The sequence below is a fragment of the Benincasa hispida genome, chromosome 12 (assembly GCF_027475165.1).
Source record: "Benincasa hispida cultivar pf3 chromosome 12, pf3_genome.v1.1, whole genome shotgun sequence".
Taxonomy (NCBI): domain Eukaryota; kingdom Viridiplantae; phylum Streptophyta; class Magnoliopsida; order Cucurbitales; family Cucurbitaceae; genus Benincasa; species Benincasa hispida.
In genome coordinates this window covers 45,350,209-45,368,080 of record NC_143489.1, presented here as the reverse complement: position 1 = coordinate 45,368,080, position 17,872 = coordinate 45,350,209, and positions in this window count along the sequence as shown.

The following is a 17,872-nucleotide window of genomic DNA, read 5'->3' as shown; positions in this document are numbered from 1 at the left end:
GTTAAACCATCAACGCAATAACAAGCCTCATGGTTGCAATCCAGACTAGTTGCGTCGGAGGCTCAACTCCCGGGTTTGGACGACAAGGAAGATCCTGACATCTCCCCTTTAATGCGGCGTCACAAGAAGAATGCGCCGCAAGGGTCCACAAGACACCCAACAATTCATGAATGCATAGAGAAATAGAAGGAGAAGGAAGAAGAAAATTAGAGGAAAAGGAAGAGAAAATGGCACGGGCGCGCCAAATCATCGCCTCAGCCGATTTGGCCAGATAGCTTCATGATGAGAAGGTTCGCCGTGAAAACGCAAGGGCAGAAGAAGAGGAGAAAAGAAGGCTCGAGGATGAGCAGCGCATTGCGCTTACCTCTAAGCAGTTTGAAAAGGAAATGAGAGAAGAAGAAGAGGCGGAGAAGAAAGCAAAGGAGGAAAAAAGTTGCGCCACAAAGTAAACATCCAGCGCACTAGAGAGCAAAAAAGAAAAGAATGGGAAGAATGGGAAAAGGAAGAACAAGAGCGACGCAAGGAGCGGGAACGCATCCAAAGAAAAAAGTCCCATCTTACGTCCACTCAAGAAAAAGGAAAAGTAAAGGTGGAAAACAGTGAGCTTGCACCAGCCAGAAGGCACCCAAAAACCAAGAAGGAAAATGATGATCTATTGATGGAAATAGGCTTCTTTCCTGCACCGGCGCCACTACTAGATCTTATCATCAGCATCGTGGTGGAGCATGGGTGGGAAGCTTTTTGCCAGTGCCCATCCATTGTCATTCCATCAGTAATGAGGGCCTTCTACCATGGCCAGCTCCACGACACCGAAGATGCGATGATCGTCGACAGGAGGGTAGTGCCATTTAGCGCAGAGGACATCAATCGGCTTTTCTAGTTGAAGAATTTACCGAAAGCACCGGGTAACAAATTGATTGATGATCCTACCGAAGAAGATATGGAGGATGCGCTGAACATATTAACGCAACCGGGCACCAAGTGGACGTTATCCTTAACTGGCATCAAAACCCTCGCCTTCAACCATCTGCTACCTGAAGCGCGCCTTTGGGTATACTTGGTGAAAAGATGGCTCATCCCGACATCGCATGATAAAACTATTTCATGGGATAGAGTCATGGCTGCATACTGTGTTGCATGCGGCATTCTGATTGATGTGGGCCAGCTTCTTGTGAAGCAAATCCGAGGTTATGTTGGCTGCGTGAGAGGCCAGTACTTTTTTCCATGGACGGTTTCTAGCCTATGCTAATCTGTGGGTGCGGGCATTGAAGAAGAACCCATGTCAGAAGTCCACAGCATCATCAGCACGAAAATCCTGAGAATCCTTCTCAAGGATTTGCCGTATTGCCTCAAGCCTCCACCGAAGTGGCCCCTCATCGATTTGAATGCGCCCCAACCACCGAGACTCAAGAAGCGGCTTCGCAATGACAAAGGGAAGGAAATCATCCAAAAAAGTGCATCGCATCAACAATCCAATTTACCCTTGGACCCCTTACCCTTAGTCATCCGTCCACCAAGCCCAACAGCTGAAACCCTTCCCCTCTTCCCGAGCAATTTACCAACCTTCTTCTTGCACCCGACTCCAACCCCGCATCACCAGCAACTTCCACCTGCCATCCATCTCCACCCCATTTTTCCCTACAAACATCGCTGCATGTTGATGACCCAACGATTTGGGAGCAAGCCCTTCTGCTCAACCCCAAACCGATGTTGGTAAAGCATCCACGGCACCACCTCCCACCACATCCCTAGCTGCTGCCCTCAAAGACATGCAGGGCGTTTTGCCTCAAGACCTATCCTTCTTCTACCCTTCATTGATGGAGTTGCGAGAGAGCAATGCAGAGCTGCATCAGGCGATGATCAATATTCAACGCAATATTTATACACTTCACCTAAATCAAAGGCAGATGGCCGAACACAACCACAAATACTTCAATTTCTTGACCGCATATTTGCATGGTCCCGTGGTGCCTCAACATCTGCAGCAGTCTCTATTCTTTCAAGAAGCGCCGTAAGGAGCTCTTCCGCAACACCCTCCTCACCAAAAGCCCCTACCACAAAGTTAAATTTGGGGTTGTACCATCTTCTCCTTCACAATTTTGAATTCTTTTTACGGTCATTCCAATTTATTTATAGATAGCTATACCTTTGTATTCTTCTGTACATGATTACAATTTTGTGTTTGCAATCATTATAATTCTTTGTGTACTTAGACAATTTTTATACAACTGAGTGATTATTCTTTCCTTATGCGTTGGCCTCTTTATTTATATCATCCTTTGTCAATTTATTGGGGTAATTCCTTTCTGTTCGTTTGTGTTGTTTATTTGCGCTGCCATGACAAGTATTATGCATAACCTTAGCGCAATTTCTTTATACATTGCATTTTCTGCCTAACACTTAGACAATTTATCGCAATAGCTCTACTTTACCTTCTCTACTACAAGACTCTACTAAACCTTCTTTTCAAAATTTTGACTAAGTGTTTAGTCTTTTCTGTCCAAAACAACACAATGAGGACCTTGCAGTTCTCTAAATTTGGGGGTGGGAAAGGTCTGAGCAAATGTGATCAAGGAATGCGTTCATATCAGGAAAATGCGATCGTCAAAAAAAAAAAAAAACTCCGCTGTCAACGCAAGGGAAAATCCCAACCTGATAAGAGTTAAGTCGTGAAAGGAACCTGCTCGTAGTTGGATGTTTGCATGACACCCGTGGGAGCAAGCCAAAACGAAGGTAGGTTACCAGGATCGACGCAATACAAAAATAAAATAAGAATAAAAGAGACAACTCTACTAACCAGCTAAAGTTAAAACTTGGCTAAGGATCAAGAGTTGAACTTGAGCTTAGTACACAACCGAAGTTGGATGCTCGTATGACACCCGTGGGAGCAAGCCAAAACGAAGGGTGTAACCATGATCAACGCTCTCTATAGGAAGACACAGACCAGGCCACCGTATAAAAGGTGCACTTCGTTGTTTTCACAAAAATAGGAAAAACATTCTTTTCAAAACAAGAAGAAAACTTTGAGCAGAGATTTGTCTTAGGTAAGAATAAAGTAGAGCATGCTGAAGAAATGTTCAACGGATAGAAGGAACTAATAATTTTGGGAAATTATGTAGAGGTGGAGCATTCGAAGTAGCCGATCGACACAAAGTTAGGAGAGGATTTGAGTTGAATTGCCTAAGTAGAGGATATGCTTGAGGGCAAGTATATATCTAAATTTGAGGGTGTGATAACTTGTAGAAATACAAGTTATTTATACCATCTTATTTAGATTATGCGGCAAAAAGAAGGAAAAAGTTGCGTCGAACATATAGAAATTGGCTTAGAAATGCAAAAGTTGTAAACTGTCAGAAGCAGACCTGCTAACCCCATTGTGATGGCAAAATGGAATGTCCAAGTCTTTGTTTTGCAGGAAACAGGTCACTACATACGACGATCGCTCGAGGACAAAAAGCGCAACGCATTCGCACCGAATGTGACGGTCGATCATGGATGCAAACGAGCAACGCAATTGCACTGCATGCGACGATCGATAAAAAAACCAACACATTTGCACCGCATGCGGCGATCGATCGTAGATGAAAAGAGTGGCGCATTCGCGGGAATTTCTAAAATTGTACAACTTTTCTATTGTACGATCTGACAAATTGAATGTGGAGCAGAGCGGACGTTTCCACCAAGCCATGGCAGAAAAAGCAGCTTTTCAGAGCGGGACCACTGACGAAAGAGGTGCCACGGTCTATAAATAGCTATATCAATTCCAAAGAAAGCAGGCTGGTCTAAAGAGACAACTAGAGAAAATCTCGAGAGAAGCTCTGTGCAAAGATCATTTCGACCTGGGTAACCAGCCTGAGAAGGAAGTTTTCCACCACACTCCTCCTACACACTGGCAAGCAAATCGTCTCCGATCGGGATCCGTGTCAAGACATTGACACACTTTCCTTATTTGTTCTCACTTTCTATTCATCAACTTTTGTTTATCTCTAATCTTTCATTCATCATCTGTAACAAATGCTTATCTTTAACTTTTCATATCGTTATCATATTCATCGTCATCTATCTGTTCTTCACCATACATTCATCATCCATTTCTTGCACTATGTGTAACTAACCAAGTAAGGGGGAAGAATTAAGCGAGTAAGTTAATCCTTCTTGAAGAAATCAGCTAAGTTTAGCTAATGCATGCTCAATGGCATCTTCACCTATGAGAGCATAAGTGAAGATGTTAATCCACCTCTTGAAAGAAGGTTGGAAGAATTTGTTAACTAAAGCAAGAAGTATTTACAGATATGGACACAACCTTGTGTTCGCAACGTTCATCCCTGATTCACCATAGACATATGGGAACGCGGCCGATCACTGAGAGGTGTAAGCCAAGGGAAAGCAGAACCTTAGTTGTGTCCTCAACAGGATTGATGAACTTGTGATGTCCTTCTCCCAACCCATTCTCTTTTTGACTCATTTCACAAGACTTGCCATCGCATTCCATCAGATACTTGCACATCTTTACAAATAGTCGTTTATTAGTTTATTGCTTTGTTTATTTATTTATTTGTCATCGCATTTAACTTTCCTAATACAATTCATTATTATTTTGTTTTCAGTCACATATATCACATTAGTATCGCATTGATCATCGCAATCCCCGTGTTCGACCTTAAATCACTCTAAGAAACTTGCGTTGGATACTTGGTTCCAACGCAAGAAAACTTCTGACACGCAAGTACTACATGAATGCATACTACGAACATATCAGCAACATCGCATACAGTACTTTAAGACGTAGTATCACATTTATTATCGAGAAGCGTGATTCATCACCGCATACATATCATCCACTTCATTCATCTCCCCATCACCATCACCACCATCCATTTTTCTCATCCTTGTGGCGGCATTACATTGCATTGCATTACGTATTACGTTCCGTCCACCACAATAAAAAATTCATTCAACACACACGTCAACCGATGAGCTGCTTGCTTGCTCATGTCAAGCAGCTACCTGCTTATTCAAGATTTCCAAATTCAATTTATGATTCACATAACTCATTTTTCATACCTTTTCTAAGAAAAATTTCTTCAAACTTGTTCAAAATTGTCTTAACATGCTTACCTTAAAATTTGAGCTCACAATTCCTCGTGGTTTGGCCATAAACTCTTCATCACTGCCAAGTTCACCCAAGAAATTGACCTTCTTAAAATTCTTCAGTTTCTAGCTCAATTCCTTTGGAGTTTCCTTTCGACAGCCCTATCTCATCAACTAGACTCACCAAGCTTTCAGATGGCTTTGGAATCACTCAATAGCATAAGTAGATTGCTCAAATTGTGCTTCTGAAGTCAGCCTTCATTTTTATACTTAAGTCTGCATGCTAACCTTTAACTATTAAACTACCACCTCATCCTTAAGTTAAAACGTTGGTTGAGCTGATTATCTTCCCATAATCACCAACGCGTGGCTCCTCACCATCAACACCATCAACGCAAGTCGTATAACTCATGCCATCTGATAGCTTTTTTGATCGCACGCCTTGTGCCCAACACCTGACCTCCTTTACCATAGTCTTTACTTTGAATATCACATAGACTTCAACCAACGAATGTTTAGCCTTAACGCATAGCTCTCTAGCTAGCATCATTGCATAGCCACCAGCCAACACCATCGCCTTGCCTAAATGCCTTGCCTTACCGCACGCACAACCTACTACCCGATGCATGTTTTGATGCATCTTGCAACTTCACCTTGCATAGGCTCGTGGCCGATGCATAGTCCTCACAGCCCGCACACTGGCCAGTGCACACGCCCAGCCTCAATGCCTATGTAGCCTCATTCACGCCCTCCTAGATTACCCTAGAAACCTAGATGGAAGTTTGACTGTAGCAGTTACTAACCCTTTATGTGGCAGTTACTGCCTAGCTGACCTGTTTAGGAACCCTGAACATCATAAGTAACAATCAAGAACTAACAGCACTTCGAACATTAAGACAACTTTAGGGTACCATTCATAGTAACTTATAATATGTACATACAGATGCAAGGTTTAGTGGGTCCCACACACTCAGAACTAGTCCCTAATATACAACACTTGTGTACAAATATTTACAAAGTAGCCACCTATGTTTCCTTCAACTAATCTTTAAGTGGCAGAGCAGCAACGCAGTTAACTTCTGGGGAGATGACCACTACCTGGAAAGGAAAACATTTAAAACAAGTGAGCTACTAGCCCAATGAGTGATTAAATTTAAAAACATAGAAATCGTGCTTATAACTGAAAGCAATGTTTGAATGCTGTAAACTGTAAATTGAAAAATTTACGAAGCAAACATTTACATAAAACCTTTTAAATGTAAGCTATCTGGAAGGATAACTGAACTGATCCTCAGTCGAGAGGGGCCTTTTTGCTCAACTCCCAATATCTTACATCCTTGTTTGAGAGTGAATCCTCTTGTCAGCTCTTGACCATATCTTAACTGAACTAATACTTGGTTGAGGGAGAGAACCCTTTTGATAAGAAGCTGACCTCATAGGAGAACATGAAGTTTTACAAGAGAAAAATGAAGCTCAACAAGCTCAATCCAACTCAATTGAAGCTCATGCTAAAAATCTATGGAAGAGCTTTCCAAGTCAATCTAATCATGAGGCAATCATTATGCCCCAAAAACCAATGATGAGCTAGAGCTAAAAGACTTTTAGAAGGATTAAATGCTTGCTTTGAAGATAAGTTTCCAGTCAAAGGTGAAGAGTTGCAACCATTGAAGCTCTAAGAGTCATTTGGTCATCCAAAAGCCATCATGAATCTAAAAATTCAGATTCATTTACATTATTAACATCCCACGTATTTAAATAATGTTATGAATTTACATTTATTAGAGTAGTTGAAAGAGAACTAGATGAATGTAGCCAATATAGGTTTGGTTGCATCCTTTCAAGGTTTCTTTTCAATTAGTATAAATACCTATGTACTTTGGTCATTGGAACAACACTTTGAATTTGAATGAAATTTATTAGAGTTTATTCTCTCAAGCTTTATGCTTTTTCTTTGTATTCTTGTGTTTAGAATGCATGTATTAGAATTTTCAATCTAGTTTGATCAATTGGATTATGTAGATTTCGAAATCTTGAAGTTAGGAACAAGTTCTTCTTTCTTCTTGATCATTAATCAATCTTCCAAGCCAAATCTATTTAGTTTTCTTAGGGTTGTTATCATTTTGTTTATTGGGGTTATTCTTATTATCGTTGTGGGGGTTCACCTAAAATAAAAGGGGGGTTCTCATACGTGATTGAGGTAGTTCCCTTTATCACCTTTTTTCCAACTCTCACTGAAATCTAGGCTAAGGTATGGACGCCTTTGCCAACACCTTACAACTGACCTTCATGTGAGGGAGAGACCCTTTTGCTCAGCCCTCCATCCTAAACCTTTATACTTAACATACGTGCACGTATAGCTAACTTGGATCCTGACATCAAGGGTCATAACTAAAACTAAGCTCAGATACCTTCTCCTACTACTTTAGTATTGAGCTATTCATACATCATAAGAAAATAATTCATAGAACATAGCATTCATGAGAACTTTGTTTCAGACGCATGCTCATATCATCAAGAGCACACAACTAGAACATACTATGTAGCTGATAACTAGCATGCGTTCATTGACGCAAGGAAATGTGTTGCTAACCATTTTCTGAGGAGCTAGCATGCGTTTCATAAGTCATGCTTCATAACATCATGAATTAGCATGCGTTGGGAACATGGTTAAATACGTTTTCTTGGTAAACTCCTTGTAACATAACCAGCATAAGATTAATCCTTCATTTAAAACATGAATTGCTACAACATTCATAATACATTTATAAAACGTTTACAGTCACTCATAGTCTTTGGATAATCCTCACAAGATTAATGAGCTTCTTTTCTTGATGTCACCCTGTGGACTTACCTACCAACACCAGCTTCACAAGGCGTTGAACACTTAGAACTTTGCCTCTTAGTGCTAAACTTTATTATTCGGTAACCACCACTCTACCACCCAACCTTGCATCAATTGCAACATCTCTCACCTTGCTGCCCATTAACACATGCACAACCTCCTATGCATTCCAACCTTCAACACATTCCTTCACGGACTTTTGATTAGCTCAATGCACAACCTAGCATTTTCCACATGTGGTGAGTTGTTTGCTAATTCTTCCCAGGCAGCTGCCTACTTGTTCAAGATTTCAAAATTTAAATTACTCTTTAAATAACTCATATTCCAAGGATTTTCGCAAGAAACTTCCTTCTTAAAAACTTGTTCAAAATGATCTTAACATGCTTACCTTAAAATTTGAGCTCATTTCTCGTGGTTTGGCTAGAAACTTCAAATCTTCAACACTAGCCCTAAATTACCCAAGAGCTCGACCTTTCTGCAACTTTCTCAATCTCCAGCTCGATTCCTTTGGGTTTTTCTTCCGGCAGCCATATCTCATCAACTAGACTTATTCAGGGTTTAGATGGCTCTAGAATCACTTCATTTTTACGAGTAGAGTGCTCGAACCCTCCTCTTGAAGTTAACCCTTCTATTTATACTAAATCCTGAATGCTAAACTTTCTTTACTAGGTTGCTACCTCTACATCTACTTTTGGGTTTTATGTCCTAAAACTCGTGGTTTGTAAATAGTAAACTTATTCTGAAAATTCAATAAGTTGTTATTGAATATATGAATTGCTTATTTCGTTTCAGAAATAAATCCAATAAACAAAAAGATCCATGACTATTACATGAGTACTTGAATTTTATGTGGAGACATAAAAGCGGATCAGGTTTGAGTAAATAGTCAAAATAATTTATAGTATATGAATAAGGTTGAGTGCCTTATTCTGGTAACACTATTGGATGCGGCCCACCCTGTAGTTATTACAAAGAGTTGTAAAGTGCAACAAACAATGTGATCCTAATTTGTACATGTGATGACATGAGGAATGGGGGCGTCCTGTGCAATGAGTTTGCACAAGATCTGATCACAAAATAAGTCACTCTTACCTTATAATGTTGTTAGTTTAAGACTGATTATATCAAAACGATGACCTTGGTAACTTAAGCTAACTATGAACTTCTGTTTATTCGGGATTATCCTTAGATTTGCATAGGTGGGGGTTGGCTCAACAGCGCCGACTCAATAAACCGCCCATTTCAAAGGTAAGACCAGGTAGATAGCTGGGGACATAGAGTGAAAGATGGAATTCACTCCTACCTGCTTTTAGAGATAGTAGAGAGGTTGTTCTCTTATCTACTGACTTCGGGTCTTGAACAAAGGGCTCCACCCTTTCATTGGCCTGGAAGGGGCTCGTTTTGATGATCTAATCACAAACCAATTGTTCATTAGAGGATCAGTGGGACTTAAGGAATAAGAGGTAATCTCGGGGGTAAAAAAGCCTTTTGACCCAGTCGTTATTACGAACAATCTGTGAAGGGTTAACATACTAATAATGGTTATATCGAGTGAATACAATATATCTACAGTGAGGGGAGTGCAACTACGGGCTTTAGTGGAGTGACCCAGTAGTTAACGAATGGGGGTTAATTAGGTGTAAGAGTTTAGCCAATTAATCTCGGATCGTTGGAGCCCATGATTTGTAGGTCCACGTGGTCCATTTACTAACTCACAAATGGAGTAGTCTTAGAATAGCGTGATAAGTTGATTTGAAACGTTCAAATTAGAATTAAAGGAAATTGGTAATTATATGTGATATAATCACACGTTTAATTTTAGAAATAAACATACTTGGAGAATAAATTAATATTTAAATATGATTTAAATATTAACTTCATGAATGAGGTTTCATGATGGTGGAATTGGTGTTAAATTAATTTAATATTTGATATTAAATTAATTTGATTAATTAAATTGTTTAATTATTATTAATTATTAATTTTATTAAAAAAATTAGTTTTGAATTAATTTTTGTAAAATTAAATATAATTTCAATTTTAATTATTGAATTAAAAGCTGGAATTAAAATTAATTTGAAAATAAGTTTAAAAAAGAATTAGAAAGTGGAAAAACCCATAAAAATGGGATTTTTCCACTTACTATATAACCACCTTACTCACTATTCCACTTTTCAAATTCAATCAATCTTCCAAGCATGAGCTGCAATTCATGCAGCAATAGTGTTTGCATGATAATCATGCAATAAATAAAGAAGATTGGACTAAAAACAAAGATACAGAATGCAACTATTGTTGAAAATCTGAAATTTTGGGTGTTGAAGAAGAGTTCTTCAAGTTACTGAAAACCAGTACCATTTCCTCCAAATTCCCCCAACTCAAGCTTATTTTGAGTCTCACAACTCAATCTAAGGCACCAAGAGAATAGAAGGGAAGTCCTTGTGGTGGTTTATGAGTTGAATACAAGGAGATTGCAGCTGAGAATTGTGATTCAAGGTGTTCTCCCAAGGTTAGTGATGAAACTCTGTTTCTAGTTTATGAGCATGCTTAGTTTAAAACAAAAATTAATGAATTAGAATGCTTAATAATCCTGTTTTATTTCCACAGCTTGTTTCCTTAATCCAACCATTGGTATCAGAGCACCATTTAAGCATTCAATTTAGTTTAACTTTGGCTTGGTGGGTGTTGTTTCATAAGTTGTATAAAAATGATGAACAGATATGGTTTCTCTGAGTTTTGGCATTTTTTTCTTTTCAGTTATGTTGTAATTCTTGTAATTGGCTCTTGTTTGATAAGCCTTAATGTATGTCTAAGTGTCTGTAATTCGTATGGAGTCATTAGAGTTGCAATTAAGTTGTAATTGAAGAAAGAAGTGAAGAAGGTCGAGCAGCAGGAACCAGATTTTCAGCATCTGCTCAAAACTTAATGCTCGATGCATGATGCCTTACTCGATGACCAACTCGATGGTATTTTGTGAAATACTTGATGCACGATGCCATACTCGATGGTACTTGATGCTTATACTCGATAGTATTTCGTGAAATACTCGATGCATGATACCATACTCGATAGTAGTCGATGCTCATACTTGCTGGTATTTAATGAAATACTCGATGCATAATGGTGCTTGAAGGCATACTTGATGCTTGATGGTACTTGACGGTTTTTTGGACAGTTCAAGATAGTTTTTAGCATTGGAGGTCCGATTCAAGGTGGTTCAAACAATCCATAAGTGTTATGAAGCCGATTTTTGCTGGTTTTTGTAATATTTAGGTCTTTGCTTGCTTGAAAATGCAAAAAACAAAAACCATATAAGTTTATGTTTAATTATTTATGCATGTGGTGTATGTTATAATTAAATAAATCTTGTATGTGCAAAAAGTATATCATGTAGATTTAAAATCCCACCATAGGAAGCATGTTATATGCATTCAAAGTATGTTATAAAATGTTATAATATATAGTATGCATGTATAGGGTTTCAAACGTTTTAATACAAATGTTGTATTAAATATTGAATGCCTTTGATGTATTTTGTGGATGGATAGCATGTCCAAAATTTTGTAAGTTGTTATAAAATTGGGTTTGACATTTAAAATCCATAACAAAGATAAGTTGCATGCTCATGCAGGTTAATCACCTATTTTAATAATTAAAATAGGTCGACATCTTGTAAAATATGGTTACAAACTCAACCGATATATAATCCTATCTAAGGCTGGGGGTATTTAAGTTGATGGTCTATAGAACACCTCCTACCTGGGAATTATGGCTGAATAATTCATCGTTGTTAACTAGTTTTATGAGCAATACGTGAACAGTGTGAGGCTTTAAAACTGGTTTATCATCTGGACATCATAGGTTAAATCTAAATATAAACGTTATACTTGGATAAAAACCTAGACTTAGGTTCTTTAATTAGCCGGAACAAACTTGAGTAAAATTATACCCAAATAAATGTTAGGACATTTTAGTGGGAGTTTAATAGCATATATGATATGTTATTAGAATACTTTAGTGAGAGATTATTAATATATACGATATGTATTTTTTAGCTCTTGTGTCCTTAAGAGTTCACAATCTCGATCCATGTTTCGCTTCATGTCACCTTGGGAGTGACCTCCGAAAAGTGAGTACATGAATTGAAATTATGGTGAATAGGGGAAGTTATTCACAACAAAATCAAAAGTGATATTTTGATTTTCATTCTCACGTCCTAAGAATTTCACATTGTGAGATTTATGCAAAACTTCGTGTCACCTTGGGACTGAACTGGGTGACTGACCTCAATTTAGAAAGTGTTTGCATAAGTCAATATCAAGGTGAATGAGGGGAAGTTGTTCAATGCAAAATAAAATATATGATATATTGATTTCAATTCTCACGTCCCTAGAAAGTTCACACCATGAGATTCATATGATGCTTCGTTTCACCCTGGGAGTGACCTCCATTCAGAAAGTATTTGTATGGGTCAATATCAAAGTGAATGGGGGAAGTAGTTAATAGTAAGTGGGTGAAGGATATGTGTCAACATATCCTACGGTCTCTTCTGTTTGTTTGGACCGAGAGATTTCTATGTTGTGCCTGCTTGTCATCTTTAAGTTGGCCTCGCTAGTCATTTTAACGACATCTTTCCCCTCGGAGGGTTGTAACATAGGATTCGGAACAACTCAAACTCTAAAAATGGATAGGGTATCTAAGGTCGATTTCAACTTTGACATTCCAATTCGATAGCATTATTGGGGCTGACTTCTGAGGTCTAAAAACGGAGGGTTACACTTACGAAATTACTAAAGTGTTGGTAATTTCTAATAAAAAATGGTAGCTAAATGACTATCGTAATATGAGTTATTCTGGGATAGTATTTAGTCAAGAATGTCTTGTATAGTATCATTGCCAAAATAATGAGAATTTTGCGTACATTATTAATTTGTTAAAACATGATTGGGTTTAAAAGCAATTCACTAATAAAATTTGTTTATATTTTTAGAATGACGAGTTCTTTAGTACAACTGTTGGCTTCTGATAAACTTACTGGAGATAATTATGCCACGTGGAAAACAAACCTAAATACTATACTGGTGATGATGACCTACGATTCGTTTTAACAGAGGAATGTTCTCCCATTCCTGTCTCAAATGCAAACCGAAATGTTTAGGATGCATAAGACAGATGGATCAGGACTAACGAGAAAGCCCGTGCCTATGTTCTTGCCAGCATATCTGATGTATTAGCCAAGAAGCATGAGAGCATGAGTACTGCCAGGCAGATTATGAAATCTCTGCGTAGGATGTTTGGGCAACCATCCTTCTCCCTAAGGCATGATGCTATCAAATACGTTTGCAATTGTCGTATGAAAGAAGGGGCCCCTGTTAGAGAATATGTCCTTGACATGATGGTCTATTTCAATATGACAGAAGTAAACAGTATTTTCATTGATGAGAAGAGTCAAGTTGGTTTTATTCTTGAATCTCTTTCGAAGAGTTTCTTGCAGTACTACATGAACGCACTCATGAATAAAATAGAATATAACTTGACTTCTCAATGAGCTACAGGCTTATTAGACATTGATGAGGGCTAAAGGACTGGAACCAGAAGTAAATGTTACTACTATTGAAAAAAAAGGATCGTCCCCTAAGAAGCCTAATAGTGCTTCTTCTTCACAGAATAAAAGTATTCCAGTAAAGAAGAACAAAGGGAAAGGAAAAAAAGAAACCTGCTAGTAGAAAAGGCAAGGTAAATGCTGCAAATAAAGAAAAATGTCCACAATACCTTATGAAGAAAAGATCAGAGAAAGCAAAACAGGGAAACTAGTTCCTGAGGATTGCTTGCTATGAGATAGTACTCCAAATTGTGTATACATTAGCATATCTCAAAATGACCAGTGGGAGATTTTCCAGTTGCAGTAGTTGTCAGAAGATAACCTTGTTTACTTTTCATTATGAAAATTATTTTATCTTTTTGTAAAGAACATATTGTATAAACTTTTTTGTTATAAAAGAAATGTTTATTAACAAAAATTTTATTTGTTCTACTGTAAAGCAACTTCTGTTAGAACCAACCTAGTTAAAAGCCATTTGCAAATATTTAGATATTTAAAAACAGCTAGCAAACAATAAAGGAAAATAGTTATTTAACCTAAACTATAAGTTCAGAACACTTGAAAGGTTCGAAGTGTATAAAACTTGTTAGGTAAAATAAAGAATACTTCGATTGGATCAAAGTAAGGAATATAGAAAGTTTGAGATTTCTAGGGCTATTCTGATAGAACATGAAATCAAGTGAAAACCTTCTACATCTAGTTGCCTCAATTGTTTTGAACAATGTTCCATAAAAGCAAATATATCAATAAAGAGTTATTGATCAAAACTGATACTATAAACAAAAGTTGTTTGAGTAGATTTGGTTTATCTTACTCAAAGAGTTAAGAGTACCTCGATGTAGTGGGAGGAATGTATGACCTCCTAAAAATTATTGAGAAATAAGAGTTGTGAAAATAAAATACATTCCCTATATAGTTTAATAAGAAGTTCATTGTATACTAACATGTTTATAGCGATTCTCCCGACTAAAGTGTTTGAGAATCTCCTAGTAAGACTAGGATTACAAGGTATATAACCTAGGGAAAGTGGGAGAAAAACCCATGGGTATGTGATGCCTTAGTTTATTGTATTTCTCCGTGAAACTAAAAAAACTCAGTACTATATATTCATATATATGTTACAACTGGAGTTTTAGTCCAAATGGGAGTTTGTTGGGTTTTATGTCCTAAAACTCGTGGTTTGTAAACAATAAACTTATTCTAAAAAATCAATAAGTTGTTATTGAATATATGAATTGCTTATTTCGTTTCAGAAATAAATCCAATCAACTAAAAGATCCATGACTATTATATGAGTACTTGAACTTTATGTGGAGACATAAAAGTGGATCAGGTTCAAGTAAATAGTCAAAATGGTCTATAGTATATGAATAAGGCTAGCTGTCTTATTCTGGTAACACTATTGGATGCGGCTCACTCTGTAGTTGTTACAAAGAATTGTAAAGTGCTACAAACGAAATGATCCTGATCAGATGAGAAGTGGAGGCGTCCTGTGCAATGAGTTTGCATAAGATTGGACCATGAAATAAATCACTCTTACTTTATAACGCTGTTTACTGTTTAAGACTGACTATTTCACAACGATGACCTAAGTAACTTAGCCTAAATCCTGAGCAAACTATGAATTCCTATTTATTCAGGATTATCCTTAGATTTGCATAGGTGAGGGTTTTCTCAATAGTGCGGGCTCAATAAACCTCTCATTTTTGGGGTAAGACCAGGTAGATAGGGGGACATAGGGTACAAGATGGAATTCACTCCTACTCGCTTTCAGGGATAGTAGAGAGGTCATTCCCTTAAGTACTGACTTCGGGTTTGAACAAAGGGTTCCATCCTCTCATTGGCTTGAGAAGAACTCGGTTTGATGATCGAATCACAAACTAATTGTTCATTAGAGGATCAGTGGGACTTAAAGAACAAGAGGTAATCTCGGGGGTAAAACAGCCTTTTGGCCCAGCTGTTATAACGAACAACCTGTGAAGGGTTAACTTACTAATCATGGTTATATCGAATGGACACAATATATCTATAGTGAGGGGAATGCAACTATGGACTTTAGTGGAGTGACCCACTAGTTATCGAATGGGGGTTAATTTAGTGTAAAGAATTTAGCCAATTACTTTCGGATTGTTGGAACCCATGATTTGTAGGTCCACTAGGTTCCTCTACTAGCTCACAAACGAATTAGTCTTAGAATAGCGTGATAAGTTGATTTAAAACATTCAAATTAGAATTAAATTGAATTGGTAATTATATGTGATATAATTACACGTTTAATTTTGGAATTAAACGAAATTGGAGAATCGATTAAAATTTAAATTTGATTCAAATATTAAAATCATAAATAGGGATTCATGGTAGTGGAGTTGGTGATTAATTAATTTAATAATTGATATTATATTAGTTAGATTTAATTAATTATATTAGAAAATTAATTTTGAATATTTTTTTTTATAAAATTAATATAATTTCAGTTTTAATTATAAAATAAAAACTGAAAATTGAATTTTGTCTTTGAAATTAGTTTCAGAATTTAAAATTTGATGAAAATGGAGAAATCCAAAAGGTTGGATTTTTCCACTAAAAGTCCAACTAGCTCACTTATAATCCACTTCGTTTCTCAGTCAAAATTCTAAGCATGTGTTGGAACTCATGCAACATTCCTTCTTGCATGATGATCATGCAATAAATACTGAAGAGTCTGAGTGGAATTCTTCATGTAATTGTTGCTGAAACTCTGAAATTTTGTGTGTTGAAGAAGAGTTCTTCAAGCTGCTGAAAACTAGTACCATTTCGTCCAAATTTCCTTCAATTTAAGCTTATTTTGAGTCTCACAAATCAATCTAAGGTACCTAAAGGATAGTAGGGAAGGCCTTGTGGTACTTCACGAGCTAAATTCAAGGAGATTACAATTGAAAATCATGATTCAAGGTGTTCTTCAAAGGTATGTCATGAAACCCTCTTTTAATCTCATGAGCATGCTTAATTTAAAAACAAAATTAATGAACTAGAATGCTTAATGATCCTGTTTTACTTCCGTTGTTTGCTTCATCATTCTAACACACACAAACGCTTCTGCTGCAAGATTTGATCCCTTCAACCACATCCTATACAACACAAGAAGAGTTGGATGATGCGATCAACAGTGTGGCCAAGCCCAGGTGCACCCAACACACCTCCAAAACGGGCCTCAAGACGTTAACTTCCAAATACCTGACCCTGGAAGCTAATGTGTGGCTCTTCTTTGTTAAGCATCGTCTTTTGCTTACAACGCATGATGAAACGGTATCTAGAGAAAGAGTCATGGCCACCTACTGCATTATGAAGCGCATTACTCTTGACATAGGATGCATCATCGCTAGCCAAGTCAGAAGTGTCAAGAATAAGCCCCACGACCAGCTATATTTTCCATGGATGATTTGCGAACTATGCTCCAATGCAGCTATACCAATGGGAAAAGAAATGGCAGAAGTGGATGAGCTCATTAACAATAAGCTCCTTTGGCGCCTACTGAGAGGGTTGCCATATCAGCCTCTCCCTTAGTCCAGAAAGACTAAGTTTAAGCCTCAACCCTCCCAGAGCGAGAAAAAGCGCATGTGGGAAGCTTCTTCTATATAAGAACCAAACGATGAAGCCTCACTCAACACAAACAGATCAATAGCTAAGCGTGAGTTTGTAGAAGAATTCCACAGTCAGAATTTACCAACTTTACCTGTAGAAAGTGAAAATAGAGACTTCATTCCTCCCCCTCCTCTAGAAGATGAATGTGAAAAAATGCCTCCTCTTCCACAAGAAGTAAAAAAGACTTCCTTTCCTCTAAAATCAACGTCTAATATCTCCCTTTAACCTCCAACTCTCAGCCATGACCCAACTGGCATAGGCGCGAGCACTTCACATCATATACCTAGGCCAAGGATTGGTGAAACAAGTGCTCCACACACTGAAAATGAGCTTGTGTGGAACTTTACCCGTGACCCTAATGCAAATTATGTTGACTTTGATATAGCCGACCACGACCAATATTTGCACATAGCCATCTTGCAGCCTCTGATGCAGTCAATCGATAGGTTGGCCAACCAACAAGAAATACTTATGCATCTGCAGCATGCTTTAGAAATATTTGTTCGTCGACAAGCTCAAAGACAAGACGATCAATTCCATACAATGATGAATTATATTCATGACGTCTTTGTCCAGCACACTCCTGCCCCTACCATTCCTCCATCCCTTTAACAACCCTTGCGATTCCCTGACAATGATGGAGATAATCCACCCCCGCACCTAACAATGACACTGACGCAAGGGAAAGCTAAATTGAAGGGTGTAGTTTTGTATTA